This window comes from Hermetia illucens, chromosome 4 (assembly GCF_905115235.1).
Source record: "Hermetia illucens chromosome 4, iHerIll2.2.curated.20191125, whole genome shotgun sequence".
Taxonomy (NCBI): Eukaryota; Metazoa; Arthropoda; class Insecta; order Diptera; family Stratiomyidae; genus Hermetia; species Hermetia illucens.
Window position 1 is genome coordinate 120,799,135 of NC_051852.1, and position 26,380 is coordinate 120,825,514.

The 26,380-nt window shown below is 41.9% G+C and overlaps 1 protein-coding gene across 2 annotated transcripts in view; it reads left to right on the forward strand.

The window, feature by feature from the left end:
• Positions 1-26,380, forward strand: part of LOC119654630 (proton-associated sugar transporter A-like) — a 71,753-nt gene that overhangs the window by 32,504 nt on the left and 12,869 nt on the right. The window contains exon 1 of one of the 2 annotated variants that reach the window (XM_038060102.1): positions 4,611-4,988. The exons of the other annotated variant lie outside the window; for it this stretch is intronic. The gene's annotated coding sequence lies outside the window, so the exon portion shown is untranslated. Of the gene's footprint in view, positions 1-4,610; positions 4,989-26,380 lie in introns of those variants that run through there. 2 annotated transcript variants of the gene reach the window in all.

Below are 26,380 nucleotides of genomic sequence, written 5' to 3' on the forward strand. Positions count from 1 at the left end.
TCCACATGGAATCTGAAATTCAACCTCTGGTCAATCATTACACCTAAGTACTTAAGTGCAGGCTTGGAATAAATTGTTTGCGTTCCAACTTTGATCTTCATGGAAGTGCACTTTCTCCGCTTGGTAATAAGTACTACTTCTGTCTTATGCTCTGCGAGCTGTAGACCAGCATTCTCTAACCAGGGTTTAATCTCATAGACTGCTTCATTTGCATAGGGCTCGGCTTCCTCGAGAAGGCGTGCAACAACCGTCACACCAATATCGTCTGCGAAACCAATGGAGGCCACACCAGTTGGAAGGTCTAGGGTCAGTACCGCGTTATACACTAATGATCAGAAAAAAAGTGGCCACCTACCTGGTGTCGAAAGAGTGTCAAATATTGCCGCCGCATGTAATATTTCGGGGTTTTTCGTAATTTTGCAATGAAGCAGGTATAAAAAGGGACATCAGAACATCAAAGGACATCAGTTCCTAACAAACAGACGAAGTGCAAGGATACAAAATTTAGAAATAGTGAAAAATCATTCAAAGGTGGAAATAGTGCTTGAAATACATTTTTAATAATTTGTCGAATTAAAATGTCTCCAAAACAGCGGTAAGTAATTATTATCATTAACTTAGTAGAAAAGGATAGTAAGAAAAAACTCATCAAAAATTAGGCTTGTCTCAAGGACTTTTCACAAGGATAATCCTGGTAGAGTCCTGGAAGCAAGCGAAGAAATCAGTTTGAAGATTAAAAATTCATATATTTGAATTATTTTCAAAAAATCATTTTGTTTGAAAAGAAACTCAAGAAAAGTGTATACATTTTTTCTACAGGCAATTAACGGAGGAAGAAAAAGGACGCATCGTAGGACTAAGCGAGTCTGGCAAATCACAACGCGAAATCGTGAGAATTTTTAAAAAATCGGATGTCGAAGTTTCGAGAAGCGGCGTGCAGCAAGTTTTGCGACGTAAACAAGCAAGCGGCAGTGTAGCACGTAAGAAAGGCTCCGGAAGACCACGAAAAATGAATAGCAGAGACACGAGAGCGTTGGAACAACACGCGCTGAGGAATCGGAAATCGTCGATCGCACAAATATCTAAAGATTTTGTGCCAGCCAGCGGAAACTTAGTAAGTCGCCACACGATTTCATGCCGTTTGAAAGATGTTGGCATTCGCAGTCGGCGCTGTCGAAAAGTTCAGGCTCTTAAACCGAGGCACAAAGCTGCAAGATTGGTTTGGGCCAAACACCATCGAAACACCGACTGGACTAAAATCATTTGGTCGGACGAATCAAGATTTTGCCTTCGATCGGACAGGCCGCAACGCTGTCTTCGTAGGTCAGGCGAGGAATACAGTGAGGATTGCATCCAGGAAACGCAGAAAGGCAACCCTGGAATAATGGTATGGGGCTGTTTTTCCTCAAAAACAGTAGGTGTACTGCACCGGGTACCAGTGAATACAAAAATCAACTCAGCTGAATATAAAAATATTTTAGAAACATCACTGGTACCAAGTCTAGCGAGGTTCGGAACACCTCGCCTATTAACTTTCCAACAAGATAATGCACCACACCATAAGACAAGGCTCATATCCGATTGGTTGGCCCAAAAACATATAAGGACTCTTGATTGGCCTGCTCAAAGCCCTAATTTAAATCCCATCGAAAATATATGGGACCATATTGATCGTGAGATTCACGACAAGACAATTAACAACTTAAACGAGCTATGGGAAGCTGTTTTGGGTGCCTGGAATAGAATCTCCGAGGAGTATTTAGAAGTACTAATTAATTCTATGCCAAACAGAATTGATAATGTTATTAAAAATAAAGGAGGACATACCTCTTATTAATAATAAAAAAATTGTTTTTTATTTATAAATAGCCTTTACACTTCCTACCATAGTATTTGTAAAACAGATATTTGAAATTGTTATCAATTGGGGAGAAACTAGGGTTCAAGTTTGGATTTTCGGAAAAAGTTTGGGTGGCCACTTTTTTTTGATCATTAGTGTACATAATAATCCACAAGAGTGGCCCTAGGACAGACCCTTGTGGAACTCCGCATGTCGTTTGGTATCGATTAGGAAGTCGGCAACAATACGCACCAGGTACTTCGCCACGCCTAAGTTAATTAGGGACTGAAATATCTTGCTCCATCTAGCGGAATTGAAGGCATTCTTCACATCAAGTGTAATCACTGCACAACATTTGCCCTCGTCAAGTGCAGTCTTAGCTAACACAGCTACTAGGACAAGTGCATCCGTTGTAGACCTCCCCTTTCGAAAACCGAACTGATTTTCGGAGGGACCGCCATCCTTTTCGGCAATTCGAATTAATCTGTTATAGATTACTGGTTCAAATAGTTTGCCAGTATTATTTAGAAGGCATATCGGCCTGTAGGACGAAGCTTCACCCAAAGGTTTGTTTGGCTTGGGGACTAGAATTAATTTCTGCTTCTTCCATTGTGTAGGAAATACTCCTTCTTTAAGGCATGTGGTGAACGCCTCGGCAAACATATTTGGAGCTATTTTTACTGCTGCCTTCAGAGCTTTATTGGGGATGCTATCCAAGCCAGGTGCTTTATTTCCAACAATTTTCTCCGCAGCTTCGAGGACCTCCTTTTCGCTTACCATGGGAACTTCGACGGTGTCTATCTCGACAGTGGGAAGGTTAGCGGTACTCACATTCTGTGGGAAAAGATCCGTTACTATTTCATCAAGCAGAGTAGGGGAAGAGATCGGTGGGGAGCGTTTGCCTTTAACTTTCGATATTACGGTTTTATAGGCGCCACCCCAGGGGTTCGTGTCAGCTTCATTACACAGTCGCTTAAAGTGTTCGCTTTTACTTTTCATGATGGCCACATTTAGTTTCTTCCGAGCGTTTTTATATTCTTCATGTAATTGCTCGTATCCAGATCGGTTTCTATTTCGCTGACTGCGCCTTCTGGCCTTGAGGCAGGCCTTGTGGCATTCTCCGATTTCATAATTCCACCAAAAGTTCGGAACTCGCTTCTGTGATACAACATACCTTGGCATGGATGCGTCACATGCTCGTCGCAACTTCTCGCCAATCTGCAAAGCTTTATTTTCTGCGCTTCCTTCAAGCGCTGTATTTTGCTGCAGAACCTCTCCGAAAATCTCCTCGTCAAACCTATTAGCTGCCCACCTTTCAGCTTTCGTCCGAGAGCGTTTCAGTCGTTTACCATGTCTGATTTCAAAAATTATGGTCTGGTGGTCGCTATGTGTATATTCGTCACTGACATACCACTGCAGATCCTTAGCTAAAACATCGCTAACAAAAGTGACATCTATCACGGATCACATTTCTCTCTTACGGAAAGTGTTCACGCATCCAGTGTTAGCCACTACAAAATTCAGACGAGAAAGAGCTTCGAGTAATATTCGTCCTTTTGCGTTCGTTTCTCGGCTGCCCCATTCTTCAGCCCATGCGTTGAAGTCTCCAGCCACTATCTTAGGACTATGGTTGTGTGCGTCTGTTGCTAGCCTCTCCACCAAAGAATGGAACTCCTCTGTCGTAAGGCTTGGAGCCACATAGCAGCTGTAAATAGATATTCCGCCTATTTTTGCTCTAGTGAAGCCATTCTCGAGGATCTTGGTGGTTCGTTCTATGGCCCGATTTCCGCATGTCCATAACGCTGCCTTTCCGCTCTTATCCGCGACCCATACTCTACTGTCTCTCATCTGATTGTCAGAGGGGATTCTGGATGGTGTTCTTATTTGAGCTCCCCTATATTTTCTGACATTCATCAAGGGTGATAGGTGGCAGCGCTCGATCAACACGTGGTTAATTTGGTGGAAAGTGGTCCCGTCTGGAGAGGCTCCTTTTGTGGCTTCTTAACAGGTTGTTTTTCGCGTAGGGTTGTCAGTCCTACCCAAACTCCAAGCTTTAGGACCAGTTGGTACAACTTGTCCCGTCTTTGGGCGCGGGAGACTTGCCTTCAACCTCGTCTATACAGTTTAGAACTGTTTTTATTTACATGTCGCTTTGGCTTGAAAAATTCGTTGGGAACGTAGGAATAATTGGTATCACCAATATCGGATATAATTTTACTACACTCAACTAAACCTTTGGTTCTTATTATCGAAAATCTGTTTCTAACTAAATTGGGTTCATAGAAAGCTTTACGAATATTATTTCCGTAATAAAACCAAGAAAGTAACAAGCGTAGTCATTCTAGCGAATTTACTGACTCATACCCCCTTAATCCTGGGTGTTGTATATTCAAATAAGTACTCGTACTTGCGTGATTCGACCCCATGAAAAGGAATTTCTACACTCGTCGCTTACGAAGGAATGGGGTCATACGCCTTTCATAGCACGTCTCAATGTTATACATTCGTACGCAAGGTGTTTGGCTCATTATGGCGAGGGTAACCATGGTGGAAAGGTTGATGCTCCCCCTTTTTGCGAATATATGTCTAGCATCTACATACATATACTATCATACTATACAATCAATTCGCTACTTGAGAGCTGTTGCTTCCTCCCTTTTTCCCCTTTGCTACACCGGCAGGACGAATTCTGTCGGTTGATGTGCTCCAATTTCATACACTTGACCTACTGAACACCGCTTATAAGGACTATTACTGTTGAAGGATAAGACTCCATTTCTGAATCTGACTTGTTTCTCGTTTAGTTGCTATTTGAGTTCGACGGCTTTGTGTTTAGTGATGGCTGTCAGGAATATCATATTAACACATATCTTTGGGTATAGTCAAGCTTTGTGCTCATTACTAGTGACGGTGAAATGATGAATAAATAATGCTTCCGGCTTGTACTGCATTTTTGTCGCATGCGTAGATAACATCCTGCGGTTCCTTTGAGTGCATTTTGCTGTGGTCTTTGCCGTATTGTTTTCAATAAGTTTTAGTGGAAGGAGAATACACGTGATCGCTATCCTTGGCATATGTTAGAACATGTGAATTTTTTGCTGTTTTCAAACAGGTTCCATTGGAGAAAACACATTTTTTCCAGGACAGTGTAAGTTCTAATTCAATAGCATCGATGGTGAGCATTTTTTTAGAGGATACAGAATATAGTAGTCTTTGAAAGTTGGAGATTGCTCTTTTCGATTATCAGTTTCCGAAGAATTTCTATTAGTGGTATTAAATACAGAAAAATCTAACGAATTTTATTGGAAAACCTCGAGCAAACATTACTATTCATTTTTTTCACTGAAAATTTGCACAAATCTGAATAATTACATATGACATATCAATAGTAAATGCCTTCCATGAATACATTAATTAAAGCTCTTTTCCTTATGCTTCATCTAATGATCATGCTTTCCTTGCGTGTGAGATCCATTCATCGATAGTGGTTTCACAAGGTCAGATCAAACTGTGATTTCGAAGGAATCGGACTATCTGATGTTAAATCTGAATCTTTTAATCTGTACGATGACAATGAATAAAAAGGTAACGACAAAATTATTCAGTTCTTAACTGAAATGTGGCACCAATTAACTGCCTGCTGGTGGCATTTATGAGCACGTATTGCGGAAACAGATCAGAAGATATGCTAATAACCTGCTCCCCTTTGTAGAAACTTACATGCTTAACTGATGCCTACATTTCCCTATTATGGACTCCTCATACCAAGTATTCAGGGCCCGATGATTCTACTTACGATAAAGAGGCTTTGCTGGTTTTATCAAATTAATGCGATGCGATTAATGCGAAGATTTTTCATTCATTACTGCTTGCTTCAATGTGGCACGTGTTTGGGAAAGGTTCCCAAAATACCAACGTAAGCCAGGGCTAATTTCCATACAATGCTCCTAGTCAATAATATCATGGAAATTGCAAACAATTTTCCAAGATATATACTTTGGTATCAGTATGCAGATCCTTTTCAGTACCAACTTCAAAGGTCGGAAGAATTTGGAGAACAGAACATCTTTTTCAGACTTCTTGCAGAATTTCCTACAGATTTCCCTCAGTGATAATCATAATTGCAAATTAATTTGTAGCGATGTTAGGGCTCTACTGCTAAAGCCTCGAAGTTTAAAGAATTTGTTCGGAAGATCTTTCCTCGTTTCTGGATAAATTTCAAGGCAATGTTACCTTTGGAGTCATGCATAGTGACCAGTAGATAGCCTATTCATGAGAGACCTCCACGTGTATATGAATCTATTTATTATTTGCGGTTGAGATTAATTTGTAGTCGGTTGGCAAGTAAATTAATTTCAATGGTTAATGCTTGTTTTGTGTAAGAGGCAAGCTGTAAGATGGAAAGGTTCAAAAGCTACTGACGGCTCCTGTCACACGGTTATATGAAACTCTTCTTCTTCTTTTTCTTTAGCCTTTGTCACGTTCTCAAGTGGGGTCGACACGTCGTGATTAGTTTCGCCATTTTATTCTATCAAATCCCTGATCTGGATGCTATCGCGAGGCTTTGAAATCTCTATCCAGCATATCATTCCCCCTGTTTTTTCTGCTGGCCTTTTGGTCGCCTACAATTGGCTTCAATGTTCAGACCAATATTGGCAAGTAAATTCCTGTTAGCGCGAACTATGTGACTATACCATCGAAGACGCCTCTCTCGCAGTTATTCTCCGATCGGTGCAACCCCATATCGATCGCCGATATTCTCATTTCGGATGTGATCAAAACGTGTCACGCCACTAGTCCAATACAACATCTTCATCTCCATTACCGCAAGACACCGGTCATTGTCTTTTATAGTCGGCCAACACTCATAACAATAGAGAGCGACAAGACGGACAACATTGTGGTAAATTTTAGATTTGAGGTGTTCGTTGTTACGACGGCGTCGATCACAAAGAACACCAGTTGTGGAACGCCACCTCATCCAGGTTAATGGGTAAAGTAATTTCATAATGCAGTTCTCCATTGGCTGATAGCATTGACCCGAGATATTTAAGTCGCGCAGTTCTGAGCCAGCCATTCCCACTGACAGTGATTATGCCTGTTTCTAGAGGATCGGTCATCCAAAATTCAGTTTTATTCAGATTCAATCTGAGACCGTGTTGTATGAGACGATCATTCCATTTTTGGACAAGTTGCTGCAGATCATTTTTGCAATTAGACACTAGGAAAACATCATTTGCATAAAGCAGTGTATAGGGCGCTGCACGTTAGATGCCTCGTGTGATGGTGGCCATACCAAGAACAAAGAAGAGTGGTGAGAGGGTGCTTCCTTGATGAACACTAACAGAGACAGGAAGCGGTTTTGATACACCCGCAACACTTCGAACTTTACTTTTCGGATCGTGGTAGAGCTATTGAACCTAGCGAATGAGTTCTTCTGGCATTAAGTGGTGTCGTAGAGCATACCAGCTCGTGTGGCACACGGTCAAACCCTTTCTCTAGATCCAGAAAGGCAATGTAAAGAGGGTGATGCTTCTCACGGTGTCTCTTCATGAGTAACCGCGCAGTGTGTATTGCATCAGTAGTTCCGCAGTTCTTGACAGACCCGACTTGATTCACGGTTATTTCAACTATTTCACGAATACGGTTGTCGAAAATACGTTCAAAAATCTTCATGGTATGGGAAAGTAGCCGAATCGGACGGTAATTTGAACATTCTGCTTGACAACCTTTCTTTTTCCATATTGAAACAGTGGTACTTTCTTGCCAGTCACATGATGTTCTATCTTCTTGAATATCCCGATTAAATTATTCACAGAGCCACAGTGTCCCAGCTCTTCGCTTTCCAGAACTCAATGCGAAGTCGTGAGGTCCTGTTGCTTTCCCCGATTTCATTCGTTTTGTTGCTTCCTCGACTTCAGTTGCGCTGACAGGTGGCATTGGTGCAAATTTCGGCAATGATTGCGGAAGTGGAGGATAAGTCTTTTCATCGAGGAGTTGCCAGAAGGCATCTTTCTCGGCATTAGGACGACCTGCCTGTGGTGCGTATGAGGAGAAGAAGTGAATAGTTAGAACAGCTGATATAATGGTGAGTTTCATCAGCCGATCATCAAATCGTTCGACTTTTTTAATGGCATCACGGACCATCGGTTTTCTTGCAGAGAATTCAGTATTATATCGCGGAGCAGGATTAACTACGAGCTGCGGTTCAGGTTGTTTTTAACCACTTTCTTCCAAAGTTCCTCTTTCCTCACCAGATTGTAGATGGTCTTCATAATTTGTTCTGCTGCCGTTCATGATGTTTTATAGGATAGCATTTGGTCGACGATATTCGAGTGTTTTACTGAGGGCGGAAACCTGCTATACATAGATGGAGCTTTAGTGGTTAAAGGGGGGGGGGCGGTGGCTGTTGAGTTATAAATCTGTAGAGAGCATTTCGAAAAATGCATCTTTCTCAAAAGCTAGGTAGCCCAACGAGTTACTTTAAACACTTTCCTTTTATTTTCTGATTTTCAAGCAAATTCTTTGGTCCTCGCGGTGGATATATTAGCCAATTCTGGCAGTAACGAGTACCAGTTCCAGCTCAGTTTTTTGTTTTTTTTAGGATGTGGAAACCTTCAAAAGACTCTGGCCTGGGCACGCCAGAGTGTGGGATTTCTACCCACTAAAACCATAGCGCTTCACCTAGAGTTTTCTCTAGGTTCCTCCTTTCTTTCACGAACTTAGGACATTGGAAGAATACGTGCGCTGGGTCCTCTGGGCCCCGTCCCAGTTTGGACAATTAGGTGTGGTGTCCAATTGTTGACGGAATCCTCCATGGCCGGTGAGAAACTGGGTGAGATTATAATTGATCTGCCCATGCTTTCTCTCCAGCAACTCCCCGATGGAAGCGATCAACTTGTAAATCCAACGACCCTTCTCTGACTGGTCCCATCGCTGTTGTCATCTGTCCGTCTGCCTGTCCGTCACACGTATTTTTCTCGGAGACTGTAGCAGCGATTGACACCAAATTTGGTGGAAAGGTGGGAACTGTGAAAGCTCACGCAAACAGTAAGTTACATCCTGTTACATCGAATTCAAGGGTAGGTCAGCATACATTCAAAAGGGGGTATGCATTTTTTCACCAAATATAGTCATGTGAGATATCAAATGAAAGGTCTCGATTAGTACTTTCCGAAGCTGGTATTAGTTTTGACATTTGTTGCAAAGGCGGGGAGTGCGGGTGGTCAAAAGTGATCATTTATTTAACGATACTCAGAAACTGCCCAACCGAAAAATCTGAAAAAAATCAAGAGGTTGCCACTGTATAATGGCTAGGCTTCGAAATACCTTCCATACCGATATCCCTTCAAGTAAAGTTAATAATAGTATATTACTATCATCTTCAGCAATTGACTTAAGTTAATCCTAGCTTGCTATAATATAGGCTATAATATAGAGTTTGATGCTACCGAGTTTGACGGAGATCGCACTACTACTAACAAAGTTATAATTTGTCAAAGTTGTCACTTCTTTGGAAATTCAAAATTTTGAATATCAATATCATCGGATATTTTCACATAATGTATGTGTATTTTACGTTGTTATAATGATATTCTCTCTGATAGTCTTTATATCCGCCTTTAGTTCCAAGATTTTTAAAATTTGGGCACGATTTTGTGCAGTCTAATGGGAGTACCCATATTAGTGAAAAGGGGGTGCAACATTTTTCGCTTCTTTATATAGTCAAACGAAAGGTCTGGATTGTCACTTTAAGAAACAGGTCAAAGAGTGGTCACTCGGAGGATCGATTCCTAGAAACTGCCCAACTGAAAAATCTGACAACAATCATGAAGATTTCTCTTTTGAAATTGGAGGCCGCAAAGACATCTCATTCTGATCTCTGTCAAATGAAGTTAATAATAGTACAACACATTACGATATTATCGAATTTCCCATAGGATTGTAGAAATGTAAAGTAAAATATAAGACATAATATTGGAAAGTTTAACGAGAATCGTGACATTATCAACAAAGTAAAAGGTGTTTATTTCGTGCAAATTTACTGTACTCTAAGGCAATACACGTATAGATACCCAATATCGCATTGCAATGAATAGTCTGACATTTAAATTCACTAAATACATTAACACCTACTGAATATGTACAAATGGAATCGACGTGTAACGAAATATTCTCGCATATGAAATACACAAAGTCTTTCTTATTGGTAGGGCTGAGCTTCCAGTTTTCGATAAAAGTTGAACTACATTTTAACTCCCTTGGTGTCTCTGAGGAGAACCAATGAGTTTACTCAATCAAGTCCCTTTTTCTGTGGGTGGAATATTTGCTTCAAAATGTATTCAACTTCACTATTTGCACCCGTGGCTTATTGAAAATATCCTGTTTGAGGGTTTTTGCAGATATATCGTTGTAAACATTATTTCCTTCAAGTTGCAATACGGGGATGATCAATGCCTGTTAAAAGCGACCCGGATCTCGTTGACTACAAATTACTTTCCAGATCCAGACTACATGTTATGTAGTGGAAGCATGACAAATTTGAATCCATCTCATCCAATGCGAGCAACCACCTCCCTAGGCTCATCTCCCTTGCGCTTGTATATGGCCTGACGCTCCTTAGCAAGAAGGGCAACGGGGATCACTCCCGCGATCACCATCACGGCCGGTTCAGAGACAGTGCGGTACGCAGACGCCACCCGTAAAGCTCCCCGTTTCTGTACTTGCGCGAGGCGTTTACGATATACCCCTCTGTTAAGACCCGCGAGCAGGACAGACTGCGTTGAACTCATCAGGAGACGTCGCCTACTAGACGTAGGACCCCCAATGTTTGCCATTAGCCTACTTAACGCCGAAACTCCAGCCGCAGCTTTGTTCGCTGTTGCATTGATTTGCTCAGAAAAGCTCATCTTTGAGTCAAGAGTCAACCCGAGGTACTTTACCGCTGATTTTGACTCGATTATCGACTCGCCGAACGATATGGGACGCAGGGTCGAAATTCTCTTTTTAGTCACGATAACTACTTCGGTTTTTTCCAGTGCAAGGTTGAAACCATGAGTAGTCATCTATCCGGTTACCCGTCGCATCAATATGCCGAGTCTGCATTGCGCCTGTTCGACAGTGCGTCCAGCAACAAGCACGGCGACATCATCTGCATAGCCGACCAGGCGCGACTCTTCTGGCATGTCGAGTTTAAGCAGACTGTCATAGGTAGCGTTCCAGAGCTCCGGCCCTAGGATGGATCCTGGGCTACCCCCGACGTGACCTCCATCCACCTTTGACCCTCTAGTGTTTCATAGAGCAAGGAGTGGTTCCTCAGATAGTCCCTCAAAATCCATAAGAGATAGTTCGGCACGTTGAAAGTATTGTCTAGTGTGCCTAGAATATCTTTCTATCTTACGGTATTAAAGGCGTTTCTGACGTCAAGTGTTAAGAAGAGCACCCCCCGTCGAGTTCGGCGGCTATGTGCCTCTGCTCGTCGAACGGCGTCAACGACTTGCATGACAGTATCAATTGTCGATCTCCCTGCTCTAAAACCAAACTGCCGGGGAGATAAATCTCCGGAAACGCGTATCGCTTCAGCGAGTCTACTTCTGATGAGCTTTTCGAGCACTTTCCCAGCAGTGTCAAGCATACATAGAGGACGGTATGAAGACGGCAATTCGGGGTTGCCTTTCCCTTTATGGATCAGCGCAAGCCTCGCAACTTTCCAACGAGCAGGGAAAATACCCTCTTTCAAGCAAGCGTTGAATGCGCCGAGCAGTAGGTCTGGCTGGTGCTGGAATACCAATTTGTATACTTTTGCTGGAATACCATCGGGTCCTGGCGCCTTCTTATTTTTCATAGAGAGGACTGCCTGTTCCAACTCTTTTATAGAGAAAAGTGGACAGTCCTCTGCGGCGCTCTCAGAGGTTGAGAGAAGTTGTAAGGCGGTAGCGGTATGTGGCGTGACTTAAGAGGAAAATCATGAGAAAGTAGAAGTATATCCGTTTTTCGATATCTTTAAAAGTTCTCCATTATCTTTAAACAGTCTGCTTTTTCTAAGATGTTGTTTTTTACCCTCTATAGCAAAATATACCCAACATTTTCCCCTGAGGTAGACAGACTTGTCTTTAGTTTTGTCTTCTTTATTGCTTGACTGAATTAAATTTTTGATTCATTTATTATCAAGCCACTCTACTTTTAGCTGGTCGGCGGATTAAATATTTTACTAAGGTTAGAAAAAATCGTAACACGATTGGTTGGAGATTTATTTTTCCATTAAGTCGTAAAAGGCAACGTATCCCAAAAAATCATAGCAAGAATGTTGGATGGGTTACATTTACGAATAAGACCACTAAGGCTTTTCTTGGAATTCAGATAAAAAGCGCATACCGTATTAGCATATGTCTAAACTTTTTTTCGAGGTATTGCCGTTATTTGAAATCAGATATGTATACAGGTGAAAGATATTTATCGCTCGGTAGTTTTTCAATTTTTTTTACCTTATCTTACTGCAACACATTTAATGCGTTACGCACATATCTGGAGAGATTATCACGTTGTTACTGGGATGCACGCATAGATAGTAGGTAATTGCACATATTCAAGAGACAAGTTTAACTGCTTCCGAAAGAAATGTCTGTTCTAGTATGTTGACAAACAAGTTCTTACGTAAAATACATACTACTTAGATACTTTCAATGTACAAAGAGTTTCTAAGGTAGTTCATTGATCCTCATATCTTTGGTGAAGAGCTTTGTGTTTTAAGCTTTTCGTTAGTAATTGAGGGGTGCAGGTAAATTTTATTATGCTGCAATATTTGGTGGATTGAGTACTTACTACATCGTAAGTGTTAATCAGGTGGAATGTCATATCGTCCCAGCTAGATTTGAAGTAATGCTCCCACTATTTACAAAATAGCTGGATGAGATTTAAAGATAGTTGACGAAAAAGAAGTCGATGTTTTTTTTAGTATGGAGTTCCCAGATTTTGCAAGAGAGTGGCTAACGTATAACCTGGTAAAATACACTACCTTATGGGTTAGGAACTTAAAATGACCCTTATAACTAAAGAGGAATAGAAAAAGTCGGAAACTGAAGGCTCGGTACTTTAGGTATGAAAGGCTATTCATTTTGCACGATGGTTTCATAGCTCTCATATAGCTCGTCGTATACCCACATTGAGTACTCGTATTTCCAACTAAGCATATCAATGAAGTATCGGCATTTTATGCCTTAGGGTGCAGTAAATTCTGGCAAAAGCGTTTAACCTGAATTATTGGTTAATAATAGCATGATCTCCACCAAACTTTGCAGTATGGTGTTCTTTTTTGATGTAAGCTATACACTAACAAAATTTAAAGTTGAGCAGTTAGGAGCTGGAGTTGTCAGTAAATTTACAAATTGTAGTAATACATATGCTATTACTAACATTTTTTTGCACAGATATCGGCTTGGAGACTATTTTGGGGCCTAGCTATTTTTACGTATTTAATACGAATATGTTCACTTCGATGTTGAGACTTCTATGCTTGGACTGGTTTACGTGAGACTCCCCTCCCTCCGTAGTCACAGTTATCACATGTAATTCTCACCACCCGTACAAATGACACACATTAGAGAGTCAATTATACGACTTTACTGCACAAATAACTCGAGAGCAATCGATTTATTTTGAAACGTCTTTATAACCGACGCGCTTCGTTGTACTTCAGAAACTGGATTAACTTTTAGAGGCGACTTCAGCTGCTGATAGATTTTGCAGAACATTGCAGAAATATATGCAAATACTTTGCTGGAAAACTATTTTGCCACTTTGACAGGATATTCTTACTGACATTGGGGTCAGATTTTATCAAGCATTCTAGCTGAATATTCGCCCTATTGATATCCAATTTTGCTGCCCGGGCTAATTGTCATTACCATGGTTTAAATTTACGTCACCCATTTTCAAGGTTTTGTGTAAACACAAAACCTTATTAAAATCGGTTTACTGTCTGTCTGTCTGTCTGTCCGTCTGTCTGTCTGTCTGTCTGTCTGTCCGTCACACGCATTTTCCTCGGAGACGGTTATAGCGATTGACACAAAATTTGGTAGAAAGGTGGGAACTGTGAACGCTCACGCATACAGTGAATTACATCCTTTTACGTCGAATTTAAGGGGGGGTCCCCATACATGCAAAAGGGGGGTATACATTTTTTTTTCATCAAATATAGTCATGTGGAGTATCAAATTAAAGGTCTCGATTAGTACTTTTCAAAGTCGATCTTAGTTTTGACATTCGTTGGAAGGGTGGGGAGCACGGGGGGTTGAAAATGATCACTTCTTTAAGGGGGCCATTGTCAGAAACTACCAGACCGAAAAATCTGAAAAAAATCAAGAGGCTTCCACTATATGGTGCCTGGGCTCCGAAATACCTTTCATGCCGATCTCTGTTTAAATAAAGTTAATAATAGTGTATTACTACAATTTTTTGTAATTTGTTAGAAACCCCGCTTAAGTTCATCCTAGCCCCATGAAATTTTGTAGTGATAAAGGCTATAATATAGAGCATGATCTTACCAAGTTTGGTGGAAATCGCACTATTACTAACAAAGTTATAATACCTCAAATTTGCTGCTTCTTTGAAAATTGAAGACTTCATAGTCAATATCACCCGAAAGTGGATACTCTCACATAATATATGGATATATTACGTGCTACGTACTAAGAAATACACAAAACCTTTCGTACCTGAAGCGTCCAGCTTCCGGTTTCCCGACTTGTTTCAAAGTGAATTTCATCATACTGTTCACCTTCAGAATTTGCCTTTTAGTCGTATCTTTCCCTTGTCCTGCCACTTACAATTCGTAATTGTCACCGAATTATTTTATGGATCACGTCCAGTTCCTTCCGCGGCTTTAGAATATAAACTCAACTTAACTTAACTCTGCTTCCCTCCATCGTTTGAGAGATTCTTCAAGTCTGCTGAGAGCCGCAAATCTGGTTCGAAAATGATTTTTCTTGGAGTATTTAAGGTTACATTTTGAATTGGCGATCGATATTTCATCAAAAGTAGTGGTATTACTTCGTCTCAGTTCTCCTGATCTTTATTAGTGACCTTCTTAAGACCTTCTTCCAATGTTCGATTAAATCCATCATGCCTTTGTTTGGGGTTTTCGGATACCTAATGATTCGTCTCCAAACTCCAAACTTCGTCGAACTCCAAAACAACATACCTAATTTTCCACAAATACATTTGGGTTTGTATTGGATATATTTCCGATCATTTGCTAAAAATAATGACGAGCACTTGCTGCGTATTGCAAATGGCACGATAAAGCCGCGATCAAATGGTGCTCCAACGTTATATTTCCGTAAGATTCTTCGACTTTGTATTTGCGGTCTTTTTGCGGATATAGCTAGCACGAATGTTCCCACCCAGTAAAATCCACGCTTAATTTGTTCAACGGTTTTGATTATACCCAGGTTTCAACCGGTTCACTCTCCCAGACACGGTAATGACATCCATGTTCCAGCTATAATCTCTGTCATTGAGCCCAATGAGCCTTTGTGGTTGAAAGTTGACAGAAAACCCTCTGGTTTCTTTTCTTTAAACTATATTATCGTGGCTAGCTTAACATCGACATTCTGGTATTTTCCTCCAATCTGTTCTTTAGCCCATTCTTTAACGTGTAAAACCGTTAGTAGACCAATATCAGTGATTCCGTCTTTTCTTTCGGTATTGGCATTCCAGGCCGCACGGTGCATCTGCGTCCCCATGCTGTCCTCCTTTACGGAGTTCAACATAAAACTCATAACCTGCAAGTCTTTCAATTCAACGAACTAATTGTCCCTTCGGATTTTTAAATTGGAGGAGCCAACGTAATGTCGCCCGGCCCGTTTGCAAATGAAATGGCTGTCCAAAGAGCTGCTTATCAAAATGTTTCACCGATTCGATTCTTGCCAACCATTCCCGTCACGTAACAATAGTTCCTCTCAGGTTTTTCCGAGAATTTAGCTGGTGTACCCTATCAATGTTTCCTGTTCATCAATAACTTGTGGCAGAACACCGCCAACTCCGTTATTCTTTGCATCAGTATTCAAGGCGATTTTTTCTCCCGAAATAGGGTACACCAAAATTGGTAAAAGGTAGATTGGTTTTTTTTCACTTGCAAGAATGACCCTCTCTCATAAGCTCATGTAAACTACTAGTAACTTCTGCAAAGCTAGTAAGTACACAAGCCAAGAAAACTTCGTAGCTAGTGTAAGTTTGCGTTTTGGCTAGCTTTTTAGCGAATACCTCTTTGCACTTTGCGCTCTTGTGAGTCCGGCATCCTGAATATTGCCAGAATCCATTACCAATGCTGAATACAGTTTTATTTTGAACCTTTTTGCCGAATCCAATTTACCAGCATCCAGTTTTCAGGTCCAAGGTCAATCAGTTGCTGCTGCGAACTGTGCCCAGAGTTTTAGCGATTCGAGGCGGTGGGTATCTTTTATCGTTATGCGTTTATCTTCCTGTAATCTACACAGAACCGAGTACTGACATCATTCTTCCTTACAAGTACAATCGAGGAAATTCATGGACTTATTGACTATGAATTAATGACTTTACTTTGTTTTTTTTTTCGTCTATCAACTTTTCCACCTCGTCTCGCTTCGCAAATGATAAGCTTCGGTGAGCTTAGCGGACCTTCACAGTCAGTTACGCCAACTTTCTTTTCGCGTTATTGGGTTAGCTCTCCCCCCTTTGGTCGTCTTCACGCAGAATGGTTTTTCCCCATTGCCCAATCACATTTTGCTATTACAAATGGTGTGGGGCCTGAGGGTTCGTGTTCGAGGCTCGAAGTGCAGCTAATCGCTCTGGGGCAATTCTTCAACTTATGAAGCGACAAATGGAAGGATCAACCCAACTCACAGAATCAAAAAGAAAATCCAAAAACATCAAGCCAAATATAAAAGAGAATATAAGAACGAAAGGAGACTATAAAATAAAAAAAGGAAAAGGTGAGGTATGAGAAGAAAAGCTAAAAGGGACGCCAAAATCGCATCAAATTGAATAGTAATTTTGAGAAAAATAAAGAAACTGAATTACTTAATGAAAGAAAACTAAATCCAGTGAAAATAATAAAAAAAAAATGAGAAAAATGAAATAAATATCAGCAAATACTCACTAAACCAAATTAACGCAAAAAGACCGAGCATTTTCAACAATGAACATTAAGGATTCCCCACACCCTAAATGATCAACTCTTATAGTTAACTTTTGCAAAACTCATGGAAAGCCAAATGCCATCCCATTCTCAGAACTAGTTTACCACCAGGATATTCCTGCACACAGTGCCTTATCAACCGACAAATATCCATCGAGTTGCTCTCCGTCGCAGAGGATTAGTAAACTAAATCAAAACAATAAGGACGGCGAAAATTCAATCTTCTCCGTTTAGAATCTGAGAACAAAGTGAGAATGAGTCATTGAAGACGTAACGCACAATATTTAACTGATTGCGTTCGTATTCCATCAAAGATTTATCTGATCCGTCACTTCATCCCGACGAAGAAAGAAGAATATTGAACTTTTCAATCATTTGCACTGAGAGATTGGCGTTTCACATAGTACCTCTATGTGAAGACAATTCTTAAAAGCTCTGACAACAAAGCCTTGCAGTCTATAGCCGCAAAGGTCCTAGAGGAGGATGGAGATCACGTCGGGAGAATCACAGGGATCCATCCTAGGCCCGAACCGCTGGAACGCTTCTTACGATAGTCTACGAAGACGCGACATGCCAGAAGAGTCGCGCCTGGTCGGTTATGTAGACGACGTTGCGGCATTTGTTGCTGACTGCACTGTTGTACAAACCCAAAGCAGACTTGGCATATTGATGCGGCGAGTAAGTGGATGGATGACTGCTCACGGTTTCTGCCTTGCGCTGGGAAAAAAGCGAAGTAATCATCTTGATCAGAAAGAGGATCCCGACTCCGCGGCCCATACCGATTGACAAGCTGACTATAGAGACAAAACCAGCGGCTAAATACCTTGGTTTAATGCTCGACTTTAAGATGAGCTCCTTGGAGCAAATCAAAGCAGCAGCGGTTAGGACTCCAGCGGGCGTCTCGGCCTGGAGCGACAAATAGCGAATATTGTGGACCCTATATCTATTAGGAGAGGTCTTCTGATAGGAGCAACGCAGTCCATTCTGCTCAAGAGCAGAAGTATGGGTGCTGATGCCTTTAACAAGGAGGTGCATCGTAAGCGCCTTGTTCAAGTGCAGATACGGGGAACTTTACGAGTGGCGTCTGCTTATCGCACTGTCTCAGAACCGGTCATGATGGTGGTCGCAGGAATGATGCTCTTCTTGCTGAGGAGCATATAGCTATGTACAGCCGCAAGGACGAAGACTTTAGAAGGGAGGTTGCTCGCGATGAACGTTAGCGCATACTTACCGAGTGGTAACTCTCTTGGCATCTCTTCTTATCGCGAAGAAGATTGAGTTCGACCGGCGGAGGAACCGGATGGCACGTGGTTCTCTGAACTAACAACTCCCTTTCTTGGTGAGAGAAATTCCTTGACCTGAAGTCGAGAGAGCGGGAGGGCTAGTCCGAAGTAATGAGTTGAACGGTTCCAAGCTAGTTCTCTGATAACAAGGGGTTGTTTAGTTGGTAGTCCGACGGCATAATTTTGCGGGAGTCCAGCACTCCGGGCGTAAACGAATTCACCTACCTTCAAAAAAAAGACAAAAAATCGAAGTCCCCAAAGGCAAACACAAGAAGCAACCAGCACTTGAGGTATGTTAGCAGAGTCAGGACCGGAAACTCTACGTGGGAAGGGAAATTGCGGTATAGGACACTTGCTTCTGGGGGAAAGGCGTGTAATCTAAAACTTGAAAGATGAAGTCAAGGGCGCGTGGAGCCTAGCCGGGAACAATGCTGAAAAACTATTGTATCTCTAGCCAACACACCAAAACGAAGTTGTGAGTCAGATTTGGCTATCTTGCACTGGTTTGTTTGTTGGAACCAAACGAATTTCGTGCCATAAACCTATGAGGATCCTCGAAATTTCCCAGCCTGGCTAGTGAAGGGGCAAGCATGCGCGTGTCGACAGAACATTTAGCTAGAGCTTCAGGATTTGCGGGCGAACTTCCAGGGTCAATTGCGCCAAATTGCTTTTCTTTTTTGGTTTTTGGATTAGCTCCCCCCTCTTGGTCGTTTTCGGCCACTCGGGATGATCGTTAGGTCATCGCCTAATCCCATTTGTCATTCTCAGTCTCAAAAGTAAGAATCAAAATGGTCTTATAGATTTTCAGGAGCCTTTGAGCTTCCGCAATGCTGGTAAATATCATAACTAAGGTTGTAATTGGGTGAGAGAGTACTTACTACATATTGCTGTCCTTGTACGTGGTTAGAAAAAAACTATTTTGACATAGCTTAGATCCGGGACTGGAAGCTATTCCCGAGAGGCGTCTGTGGGCTAATTAGGATAAGTTCAACTATTGAAGCAACACTTTCTTTGATCTTTATGTAAAATATGACGCGCCTATCAGACGTATGCGCTGTCACTGTGGGTTTCTGAAAAAAGCAAGTAATTGATTAATCGACACGTGAATGGAAAGTTAACAAGTGGAAATGAAAGACAGATCCGTTATCCCCCATTCGGGAATAGAGATCAATGTGAGAAGATATCTATCGTAAGTTAATGGATGTATACGTGCTGGGTTGAAAATGAGCACTCTATAGATCTAACAACGCTTATAATAGTAGCAGCAGTTGAGATAGTAGCATTTCTAGATATTGTCTACAATCTGGAAATGCAACTATCTCAACATTAACATCAAGTTGGGGCTGTTCCGCGCCAATGTACTCGCCGCGCTACTACACCGGAGTAAAAGATAGAAAGTGACTGCCACTGTCACTCGAAAGCTGTAGGCTGTCATCAATTCATATCTGCGATATGCCATCGGGGTATTCTGGTCTGAGAAAATAACTTTGTCGTATGGACCAGATAGTCATGGTTGTCTTAATGAAAATATGAAAATTATAGTGGATCGGTCACACATTGAGACTTCACTGCTTGTTACGCTGTGCAATGGAACCCACTATTCCAGGATCACCGACGAATGGACCATTCTAGAACTACTTGAACGTAGAAATTTTGGTGGAAATTATAATATTATTAGTGGAGTTCGTCGCATCGTCTATTTCTATTTCGAAAAATATTGTATAATTGGGTTCTTAGTTATCTAAAACTAGAGCACCCAAAATTCCTCTTACTACACACAAAATTTTCCGTATCTAAAACGTCCAGTTGCCGGTTTAATGTTCCTTGCATAATTAATATGTAATTTATACAAAATGTTGAAATACTTCATTATCTAGTAAAAATGATTGCCTCGTGTATTTACTGCGAGATCTAATCGGACGAAATACACAACAACATTAATCATTGATAAAACCAATTTCTGCTCAATGAACTTTTCTATTATTTACTCAGAATGAACCACATTATTTTCAATTACAATTGATATCCGATTAAAGGAATATCAACTGAAAATAGTGAGCCACTCCCCTATATTATCTTGGTTATCTTCTTTATGAATGTATAGAAAAAGATTAAATTAAAAGCGGTGACCAGATGGGTTCAAAATTCTTAGTAGATCTCTACACTTATGTTTCATGTACCGAGTATTCGAGTATCATCCTCATCACTGAGTGTCCGGATAGCTGAGTGGTTAGAGCACAAGGTTATCGTACGGAAGGTCGCGGTTCAAATCTCGCTGGCGGCAGTGGGATTTGTAGCGTGGTTTGACGTCGGATACCAGTCAACTCAGCTGTGAATGAGTACCTGAGTCAAATCAGGGTAATAATCTCGGGCGAGCGTAATGCTGACCACATTGCCTCCTACAGTGTTCTGTAGTGTACCGTTACGGTCTTGAATGAAGTGCTCTAACACACTTCAAGGCCCTGATCCAATATGGATTGTTGCGCCAACGATTATTATTATCCTCATCACTGGCGACTGGTGTCTGGTTACAGCCCGCCTTAGTAAGGACCTTCAATATCCTGAGACTCGATCTGCTACTTTTAGCTACCTTCGGAGATTTTCAGACTGCATCGTATGATGAAATTGTTCATCCTCTTGTATGGGGCAAAAAGTTTTTCGGAGGATTCTCTACTCGAATGGGGCTGAGAGGTCATAATTCTCTTTACAGAAGATCCAATTCTCCGAAGATAGATGAGGAGTAAAGAAGACCATTGTGTTGTACAGTAAGAACTTTGACCTTATTATGAGTCGTTTCGAGTGAAAAGTTTTCCCGAGGTATCTACGTGAAGTGTTCAAAGAGGCCGGACAGCCGCATGTAAAATGCGTGGTTGTCTGATCCTTTTTCTTATATTGACCACATATGTATAACTGGTACCATTAACCGATCTTCTTCATATAGTAGGTTAGGAAGCAATGTCCAATTAAAAGCCCTACTAGAGTTTTATACTTCCCTTCTTAACCAACAGCAAAAATGCTCCTCTAGATGCTTCGCGTTCTTCTAGAAAGATCTTCCATTGTTGGGAAAACTTCAATTTTCTCTATTCTGCTGTGGGATTTTTCGCAACTTTACTTTTCAGAATGTACTTGACAGGGGAGGCTTAATGCTAAATCCTGGCCCTACTCCCACCATTGTGAAGCCAGGTCCTTGACAAGCCAGTCTACCAATCCCTTTGTTGGTAGCGATGTTAGAGTGTCCTGGCATCCACATTGTGCAGTTGATTCATGTTGTTGTCATGCCAGATTTTAAAGCCTTTGATGAGTCTGTCTTCCCATAGAAGTAAACAAGATGGTCATAATCATTGATTCACAAATAATTTCAAATTTATATGTTTCAATTTTGCTATGAGATAATTTTCTGCTATCTTATGATAACAAAGTACGTTATCAGTAATTGTTGCCATGTCGCTAAAGTGAAAAGCATGCATCGTACATGAATGAATATCTAACATGTGCAGAGATAATGATTCATTTTCATAACATTTACGTTTTTATCTGTTACTCCATGTGAATGCGCTTTTAAGATGAATGTGCGGTTGATTACGTTGTTTTATAAGATTTGATGCAGCAGTTTTTCTATGGGGACGTGTACACATTAGCCATGTAGCCTTTTAGCCTCGTACATACTTGAGAGCTCAGTCACGAACATTTTGGAAGTAGTTTTCTCCAGAATTTCCATTTTGGAGTAAAAGTCGGCCCCGACTTGAGATATCCAGAGTGCAGCATTCTAAAATTTCCAATTCATTAGCCTGTTCACTGCTACTAGTACTGCTTACTTTTCAACCCTATCTACTTATCTGAATGAATCGTAAGCTGGTGAGAAGCCCATTTTCAGGACTTATTGACTTGATATCAAATTGCTTGGAAAATTATGAAATTATTCTGCAATTCCCGATTTTTTGATTTAGGGGATTGAGTCTTCATAATACTACATTGCCAAACAGTTCCCTATTCAAAAGAGTATCTTCAATAAACTTTGATGTGATGTTCTTGAACTACGTAGGACCTCCGACATTTGTCATCAGTTTACTTACCACTTCGGCAAAGTTCCTTCCTTTAGTGGCAGCATATTTCACTTGAGCCCTTGACCCCCAGATGCTTAAACCCTTTTAATGCTGCCAATGAGGTGTTGTTCAGTACTTGTATCTCAACTTCTAGCAGTATGTGTCTTTTGTTAAAAGTACACGTTTGATTTTTTTCTATAGCAAGGTCCAGCGAAGGAGATAAATAATGTATAATTTGAGTTATTCCACTATGTTAAATCCTGCCTGATCTCTCTTGGTAACAGGTCCCGCGACAAACCGACAAAGCAAATGCATCCAACGTTGTTAAAACAAAATGATCGGGTAGAGACACTGGGAAAATGCTAGGGTTTTCCCTCAGTCGACCCAGCAGGACGAGCTCCGGTCCTGTCGAGAAATGGACAAGGGTTCTTGATGCATAGACGACGTCAGGACACACGGTTCTGAAGAAGAACTTGCGAAAGTCCTTTGGAAAAGGCGCATTGATATCTGCCTTCTGGCCACTTCTCGATGCGAAAACCTGTAATGTGCTCGCTAATGATAATGTCATTATTGCAGACGACGTTTACAGGGTTGTCAACCGAGAAGCAAAAAAAGCGATCGCTGTCGCACGAGCGGCCCATTACAAAGATCGGGGTTTTTTGAGAACTGCGCGGTTACTCACGGAGAAATACCGTCAGAAACCTCGCCCTCTTTACAGTCCTTTTCTGGATTTGGAAAAAGCGTTTGACTGCCACACGAACTCATCTGGTATGTTCTACGACAACACCTACTGTGCGAGGTGCGAGTGTATCAAACCGCTTTGTGTCTCTATCGGTGTTCATCGAGGAAGCGCCCACTCACCCTTCCTCTTTGTTCTTGTTAAGGACGGATCCCCATGAAACAGGCACTATCACCGTCAGTGGCAGTGACCTGCCCAGAGCCGCGATTTAAATATCTCGGGTTGATGCTATCAGCCAGTAGAGAACTGTGCTATGAAATTGCTTCACGCATAAGCGCAACGTGGATGAAGTCTTGTTCCACAACTGGTGTTCGTTGGGATCGACGTATCACCGAATGTCTCAAATCTAAAATTTACCGCAATATCGTCCGTCCTGTCGCCCTTTAGGGTTCTCATTCGTCATCATGAACGGCGCAACAATCGGTATCCGGTCTTGGCCTGGCTTAATAAGGAAGTCCAGACATCCCGGTTTTGCCAGTTCACCAATTCGATATCTCTAAAAGCTGCTTCGCGACCTGGCCTGCGCCATCGCTCCATCTTAGGCAGGGTCTGCCTCGTCTTCTTTTTCCACCATCGGTATTGCCCTTATAGACTTTTTGAATTGGATAATCCTCATCCATACGGATTAAGTGATCCGCCCACCTCATCGCCCACCTATTGAGCCGGATTTTATCCACAACCTGACGGTCGTGGTATCGCTCATAGAGTTCGTCGTTATGTAGGCTACGGAATCGTCCATCCTCATTTAGGGGGCCAAAAATTCTTCGGAGGGTTCTTCTCTCGAACGTGACCAAGAGTTCGCTAAAAACCCAAGTGTTCAAGGAATATATGAGGACTGGCAAGATCATTGTCTTGTACAGTAAAAGTTTTGACCCTATGGTGAGACGTTTCGAGCGGAAAAGTTTTTTTAAGCTGCAATAGACTCCACTGGCTGCCAACAACCGTGCACGAATTTCATCGTCGTAGCTATTATCATGATTTTCTACCCTAGATAGGAGAAATTATCAACGGTCTCAAAGTTGTAGTCTCCTATCTCTATTCTTCCCGTTTGACCAGTGCGGTTTGACGTTGTTGGTTGGTTGGTTTTTGGTGCTGACGTTGCCACCATATATTTTGTCTTGCCTTCATTGATGTGCAGCCCAAGATCTCGCGCCCTTCACTCGATCTGGATGAAGGCAGTTTGTACGTCTCGGGTCGTTCTTCCGTTGATGTCGATATCGTCATAGGCCAGTAATTGGGTGGGTTTAAGGAGAATCGTACCCCTCGCATTTACCTCAGCATCACGGGTCACTTTCTCCAGGGCCAGGTTAAAAAGGACACATGATAAGACATCGAATGTCGAATGGTCTAGAGAGTGATTCTGCTGCTTTTGTCTGGCCTCGTATCATGGCCAGGGTCAGTCTAGTCAGTCCTATCAATTTCGTCGGGATACTGAATTCTCTCATGGCCGTGTTCAGTTTTACCCTGGCTATACTATCATAGGCGGCTTTAAAGTCGATGAATAGATGGTGTAACTGGTGTCCATATTTCAACAGTTTTTCCATCGCTTGCCGCAAAGAGAAAATCTGATCTGTTGCTGATTTGCCTGGAGTGAAGCCCCTTTGGTTCGAGCCAATGATGTTCTGGGCGTATGGGGTCATCCGGCCTAGCAAGATATGGAAGAATATCTTATAGATGGTATTCAGCAACGTGATACCTCTATAATTACTGCTCTTTCCCAGTCGTCAGGAATTAATCCGCTGTCCCACACCTTGAGCACAAGCTGATGAACCACTTGGTATAATTTGTCGCCTCCATATTTAACCAATTCGACTGTAATTCCATCGGCTCTTGGCGACTTATGATTTTTAAACCGGTGAATTACACGGACTGTTTCTTGTATACTTGGTGGTGGCAGTATTTGTCCGTCGTCTTCAGTTGGCGGAACCTCCAACTCGTCGATGTTCTGGTTGTTGATTAGTTCATCAAAGTACTCAATCCATTGCTCCAATATGCCCATCCTGTCATAAATCAGATTTTCCTTTTTGTCTTGGCAGGATGAACATCGAGGTGTATAGGGCTTCATCCTGCTGACTTGTTGGTAAAACTTCCGCACCTGGTGTGGTTGCTCCTCGTACTTTTCTAGTTCACAGACTTGTTGTTCCTTCCAAGCTTTCTTTCTCCGTTTATGAAGTCGCTTCTCCGCTCGTCGGAATTCTTGATAAGTCTCCGCGCCTGCCCGCGTACAAGGTATCCTTCTCCGGCTCTGCAGTCTCCTCTGTAAGGGTGTGAACGTTAATTACATTTCTAAATTTGCCTCGGAAGCGCAGAGTGCATAGCCGCTCGCTTATGTTTTCAAAGCCGATAACAACAGGTTTCATTTTTTGGCTGACTTAGAAACCTACTCCGAGCACAGGGTTTAATGGATGGGCACTATAATATATGGTGTAGCGACTTTTCTTCAGGAAGCCGGTCGTTGTCCAACGCATCTCCTGCAACGCTATTACATCAGCCCTATATTGGGACAGGGTACCGGCTAGCTGCCTGGCAGCTTCATCTCTGTACAGGGAACCCACGTTCCGTGAGAAAATGCGCAAATCGTTATTCCTTTGTCGTTGACGGAACGGCGACGTTGTGCCATCAGTCGAGTCCGAGGTTCCTGTTGTGGCTTCGTAACAAGTTGTAGTCATCCCTATCAAACCCGAAAACTGGAGGACCAGTTGGTACAATTTATCCCGTTTTTAGCCGCGGGAGACCCGTTTTCATCCTTCTCCGTCTGCAGCTTTTCGTTACAAAAGAGTTCTCAGCGATCACCACGTGAAGGTGGAGATAGGGTTTGGTAGTAAAACTGTTGGTGTTGGTTCAGCAGGCGTTTTCCAGATGTTATGCTCCATCGTGGGTACCAATCCACGTTTCGCCCTGGGACCTATACTATCCTCTGACCACAGGGTTCTCATTGTTGGCTGATAATCTGCAATGAAAGGCAACGAAGATGTTGAACTAGTAGCGTGACACTCCTTGATCACATCCAAAATGAGGACATCCGCGATCGATGCATCAGTGCAGATCATGGAAAAATTGCGAGAGCTAACTTCGATGGTATGATCATGTAATTATCGCTAAAGAAAACTCGTTCGGCCAGAGTGTTCTGAATACTAAAGTAGATGGTAAACGACCAAAAGACCGGCCGAAACAACGGTGGCCTAATACGCTGGATAGTGATTTGATAAAATAAAATGATGCGACCGATCACGAGGAGCCGAACCCGCTTTTGAACGGGATAAAGACTAAAGAGAAAGAAGAGGATTCCTCTGGTTGAGC